The following is a 6629-nucleotide window of genomic DNA, read 5'->3' as shown; positions in this document are numbered from 1 at the left end:
AACCTTTTCTTTCCATTTTATTGATACTTTTGATGAATTTGTAGGTGTTACTATCTCATGAAACCTGCCATTCCATGGATTCTCACTGTGACTTGAACAATGTGACCCTTGCGACAATTAATCAAAACTTGTGACAATTTTTGGTAACAAATCCATACTAAAGCAACAACAAAATCAACCAAATCCTCAAAATTGTCCTTGCTTTCTTCACCACTATCGTCCACTAAGAAGAGATCAAAAGATGAAGTAGAAATTGTTAGAAGCCATCTTAGAAAACCTCACTAATGCAGATGGAAGTTTTAGTATCTACTCTCCACTATGTATTGACTTTGAAAATTTTCCTTGAGGTCAAAAAAAGGCTCGAGGCAGTCACTTTTCAAAATGTGTATCATATCATGTGAGTTAACTAGAGAGGATTATTAATAGGCAAAAATGCATACTTTTATGTATACATTAGATGGGTGTGGGTTTTATTTATAAAATAAGCCCACAATGTAAAATCTAACGTGTGTGTTAGGGTACTATTAATGATCTCTTGAATGCATGCGATACAGAGGGCTTTTGATGAGTGACTCGGGCAAAGACGACAACTCTCCCGTTCAATTTTGCAAGGTTGATTTCTCCTCCTCCTCTAATCCAACAACACACATAGTAATAATTCTCCAAATACTCTCTCCTCTTCTCCACTCGTTCCTTTTATCCAAATATAGCCAAAGCAAAAAGGAAATCTTTTTATTTTTAGCCTCTTTTTGTTTAGGATCTTGCATGCAACTTTCCCAATCAAACCAGCCACAATGTGCTTTATCCAGCCAAGGCTTGGGGGAGCTCCACCAAGAGGGAGCCCCTCTCCTTGTGATGCCATATGCCTCTCTTTTCTCAACTATATAAACCCCCCCATGCTTCCTCTCTTGGAAAATGGGGTAAAATCCCTTATGTGGCAGCCTTGGATGCTCCACATTTTGACACGAGAAAACCACCCCATAACCTTCCTATTTTGCATGATTTTGGATCTAAATGTGGTTCAAATCCTAAGAAACCCTACATTGAGGGTGCAAACCCAATCAAATTCCCTAAATCTATCGCATGGACACCTCATTTGTCTTACATATCAATCACACCATCACCATTCCTGGCCATTAAAATCAACTAGTTTAAGCATCCATCCTGATCAAAGTCCTACCAAATCTTGATGATACTTTGATCAAAATACAATCCAAAAATAGACCAATAGAGGAAGAAGGCATTAATCAACATTCTTGGTCCTTCCATGGCCACAAAGCAACATGACAAAGCATGATAGGATTGTAACATTGGTACCTTTGTTGCTCAATAAAATAATTAATAGACACATATTTTCCAGTTTTTGGGTCATTTTAGACGTTTGTTAGGTTGCCAATGACTTTGTTGATATAGAAGGAGAACATAAAGAAGAGTTCCTGGCACCTTATTTGCAAAAATCAGAGATAATTTCCTTGAGACCTCTTATGATCTTGCCACATGTTTTAGAAGAGTTGAACATAAGTAACCTACCCTTAAGGATGAGGATTTTGAATCCAGGTTAGTAGAACTTGGGATAAATTCATTTGAAAAGAGAAATCCAATTAGAGGTTTCATAAGCTAAATTCACCTCATTTGATCAGCCATTTTGTTGAAACCCTCAATTTGTTTTATGACTATTTATTTATTTATTTATTTTCTTGTAGATTGAGCTTCTTGATAAGGGTATGTTTCTTGGAAGAGCAGAGGGGAAAATGGGGAAGTCATTTGAAGGCATATTTAGAAAGGACGGACATTAACTCATACAACACTTTCCTGAACTTGAAAAAGATGTTTGTTGTTCTTTGCATAGTCAAATTTTCTTAAGATCTTGAATTTTCCATGTTTTTTGCGCTTAATTTCTCTCAAGATTCATGGGATACTATTCCCTCCAAATGAATTCCAACAAGGTTTTGCTTGTAGAGAGAGCATATACCTTAGGATCTTTGGTGATGCTATTTGGCTCAATGCCTTTAGATCAAGATATTAATTCCTTTGTTATTCTAGCTATGCATGTTTAGCCAAAAAAGAAGGGTGTTAAGCTCCTTGGTGGGTGTAATAGAAGAAAATTACTTAGGTATAAACAAGACATGTCAGAAGAATGTAATGTCAAGAGACTCAAGAACTAATTGCAATAAAGAAAATATTGCACATTGTCTTTCCTTTTTGGAGAAGTTACAACTCATGTTGCATTTAATTTTAGTAGACATAGATTCCTCTATGAAATGTGTCCGGTTATGAAGCATGCGTTTGTGGATATTTTGTTTTCTTAAGTCCTTAAAGTTGTCTTTTTGTAAAACTAGTTGAATAATTATTTGAAGACATTGCTCCTTGTTTGTCCACCCGCCTTTCTTGTACACTTGAAAAATGAAGTACATGCCTGGTGATGTGTTTTCTCCATTCCTTGTGTAAAAGTGGCTCTACTTTTGCATAATTTATAAGGACCATGTAAGTAGAGAATATACTAAAATTCTAAAAAAATGCTAGTTGACGAGCTCAAAATCTAGAGTATTATGTCAACTACTACTTTTCAAATCTTACCAAGGAATAAGGGATATCTTTTTCTCCCAAGACATCTTTAATTGGTGATATCCTCAGGGGTTCACTATATGTAAACCATCTAAACAACATGCGTTCAAAGGGTATTTAAAAAACCCCTTATCTGTGAATCTTGAACTAATAAAACAACCCCTCTGTCTTTATGAACTTACGGGTTTTTTTCCAAAGTGCTATAAAAAACCCCTTATTTAAATATGTTTATGTAAATTTATCCAAAATTTTTGAATTAAAAAACCCCTCTTGTTGAACTCTCATGGTATACTTACATACATAGAGGTGGACCCCCGAGGTGATATCAAAAGCTCTATTGCTTCCTTGAAGTCTCCTACATGTGTGGGTGTACTTACTCTCTTAGGATCTTCAAGAATGATCAAGCCTCTTTTATACTTCCATTCTTTTTTGGCTACATCTTATCTACTCTTTTCATGTAGTTATTAAGCAGAGTTTCTTCCAATAGCTCCCCATTGCATTTACTTGTTTTCTTTCATGGTTGCTTTGAAGGGCATACATTGTGTTCGTCCGTACATACAGGAAGGTGAAGAAGAAGAGATGGAGTTTTGAGGGAAATACCACACATAAAAAATAGTATGTATTACCTTTATTTGAGTATATACATAAAGAGTAAATAGTTAGTTGAGAGTTAGTGTGTATAGGGTTAGCCATACGAATAGGCAACCACATGCCTTTATCCTGAAAATCTCCCACAAAGGCCATTGTGGCCATAAGTAGCTATGGATAAAGCTAGTATGTACAATTTTGAAGCGCAACATTGTCACCCATGTACAATTGAAAGCTAGTGTGTATAGGGTTAGTCGTACAAATAGGCAGCCACATGCCTTTACCCTAACAATCTTCCACTTGAAGGCCATTGTGGCCATAAGAAGCTATGACTAAAGCTAGTAATTGTGAAACAAAACAAATTTACCCATCTACAATTGTGTTTACCCTACACCCATGAACTTGAGGCAATGCACAAACCACTTCGTAGCTAAGCTATTTATAAGATTATTTGCTGGGTTGTCATCGGTCTGGACCTTGATAAGGTCCAAGTGGTTATTCGTCAACACATCCCAAATGAGATGATACCTCACCTGAATGCGTTTTGACTTAGAGTGAAACACTAGTATTCTTGCCAAAGAAATGGCACTCTGATTATCATAATGCAAAACGGGAACTTGCTAAATGCATAAATCTCTTACTAAACGTGCCAACCATATAGCTTCCTTATTGGCATCTGACATTGCAATGTATTTTTCCTCTGGAATGGAAAAAGATGTACAATTTTGGAGAGATGATCTCTAAGAAATGGCTCCTCTTGCAAATATGACAATGTAGCCAAACGTAGATCTCCTACTGTCTTTGCAACGTACATAATCCGATCAATGTAACCAACAATAAATGCATCTCTTTTATCGAAGCGTAAACTACTGTTCATTGTACTCTTCAAGTATCTTAGAATACGTTTCAATGCTATCCAATGCTGCTTGCCAAGATTATTCATATTAAGACTAACCACTCCTAGTGCAATGTAATATCTAGCCTCCTACCTACCATAGCATACATAAGACTACCTACAATTGAAGAATATGGCACACTTGTCATTTTTGCTCTCTAAAATTTGACTTGGGAGAATCTTCCTTGCTTAGTTTAAAATATGATGGTAGTGGTGTACTAACTGCCTTCCTCCCCTAGATTCCTAAAACAACTCAAGAATTTCCTTTTTCTTTTCTCTCTTGATAAACATACCAAGAAAATGAGAAATCTTAATTTGCTTCAATTTGGTAATCTCCTTAGTGGGAGTTTCGTCAATGAGCATATCTTCTACATATAAAATGAGAATGACCAAAGAACCATCATTGAATTTCCCTGCATGGCAAGCAATGATCCTCTTGACTCCTTTGAAATCCTTGGGACCGCATACAAGCATCAAATTTTTGAGATCACTACCTTGTACCTTAATTTAAGCCATAGAACACTTTCTTGAGTTTGAACAAAAGCTCTTCGTTGCTAGGCTATTCAAAACCCTCAACTTGGTTCATGTAAACATTATGTTCAATATCCCCATGAAGAAAGGTCTTCACATCCATTTGGAAAAGGTCCATGTCCTCAATGGCTACTAGTTTAAGCATTGTATGCATTGTAGTCATGTTGACCACGGATGAGAATATTTCATCAAAATCAACTCCCGTTTGCTACTTGAATCCCTTAGCAACTAGTCTAGCCTTGTACTTAGGGTTAAGATAATCATATGTAAACTTCTTCTTGTAAACCCATTTGTAAGGTAAGTCTTGCTTGCCTTTTGGCAATTCAAGAAAGTCCTATTTCTCATTGTTGACAAAAATCGACTTATACTCCGATTGCTTGGCCTGCTCCCACTTGACCTTGTCATCTGTTTACATGGCTAGTTTGTAACAAAGATGGCTCACCGCAATCTTTCAATTTAACATAGTTTAATCTTGGCTAGAATTTCTCAAGTGGAAGATCATCTCAAAGCCTTACTACTACTCTCTTTCATATTAATTGACTATCAAATTTACAAAATAGCTAGCTCCCCCTAGAGACTCGATCGACATTAGGATCGCAAACATCCTATGAACAAGTTTTAGTGGTTGTAAATGCAGAATATTTCAATGATGATGAGGTGCTTTTGGTTTGTTTACCATAGATGCAATGCTCACATATAGAAAAATTAGAATAACTTAACATAGATAGTAACCTAACGTGCTAACACTACAAGAGGCTATTCATATTAGCGACGCTCACATAGCGACGCTCAAATTTTTTTTCCCGGCGTCGCTATGAGCGTCGCAAATTTCTTTGTAAATTTGTGACGCTCATAGCGACGCGGATTGGGCTAAAAAAATAACAGAGCGCGCCCAAAAACTCAGATCTCAGATCTGAGTTTTTCGGCGCCCTCAAGCAAGGAGCAGGTAACGCTCTCCCTCTCTCTCTCTCTCTCTCTCTCTCTCTCTCTTTTTCTTCTCCACACATACACACACACACACACGAGGAGAGAAAGGAGAGCCAGGTATGCTCCTTCCCTCTCCTCACTCTCATGTTCCCTTCCCCTCTTTCTCTCTCCCTCTCTCTCTCTCTCTCACACACACACATACACACACATAGTGTTTTTGAAAAGAATGCACACACACATTGAGAGAGGAAAAGAAAGAGAGAGCATGCATAAACAAAAAACGCACGCATTGAGAGAGGAAAAGAGAGAGAGAACATGCATAAACAAAAAACGTACACATTGAGAGAGGAAAAGAGAGAGAAAACATGCATACGATCCAAAAAAACGCACACACATTGAGAGAGAAAGAGAGAGAAACTAATTTAACGTCATAGGAAACTAATTAAAATTAAAAGACCTAAAGATCTAGCCGACGAGGAGTTGAACTCAAGACTTATTATTCAAGAGGGAAATGGCATAACCAATCTATCATACTTGGCATGGGTGATAGAAAGGTTATACCATTTATCTCTTTTTATTGGCACACACATCCACACACGCGCACACACACAAGAAGAAGAGAGTTATAACGTCGTAGGAAACTATCCTAAAAGACGTTAAAGATTAGGTTAGATGTAGACTTACGTTAAATTAGATTTAGGTTTATTTAAGTTAAATTAGATTAGATTTAGGTTTATTTTTAATTAGATTTACGTTTATTTACGCTAGATTTAGATTTACGTTATATTAGATTAGATTTAGGTCTCCATAGACTGCGATGCCTGCATGAAACGGGTGAAGAAAGCCCTCAATGGAATATAGGGTATTGCTGCCTTCACTCATGGTGGGCTCCGTCGATCCAAAAGTACTGGTGAAATGTCTTCAGAAGATAGGGAAGAAGGTGGATCTTCAGGACGGCAAGAGTCACTACATCCCCGACACAATGACCATCTAGACAACCTCTAGTCATTCAACAGCAACTTCAAAGTTAGTAACAAGAGCAAGAACGGTCTAAAGGGCCAATTGCTGTCGTTAGATGTGGATGGAGATGAGGTAGCGTCACCGCCGGAAGTTAACTCTCACA

Source organism: Adiantum capillus-veneris, chromosome 8 (genome assembly GCF_014529385.1).
Source record: "Adiantum capillus-veneris isolate H3 chromosome 8, ASM1452938v2, whole genome shotgun sequence".
In the NCBI taxonomy this organism is placed as follows: domain Eukaryota; kingdom Viridiplantae; phylum Streptophyta; class Polypodiopsida; order Polypodiales; family Pteridaceae; genus Adiantum; species Adiantum capillus-veneris.
The sequence above is the reverse complement of the archived record's forward strand: the minus strand, read 5'-3'. Positions refer to the sequence as shown.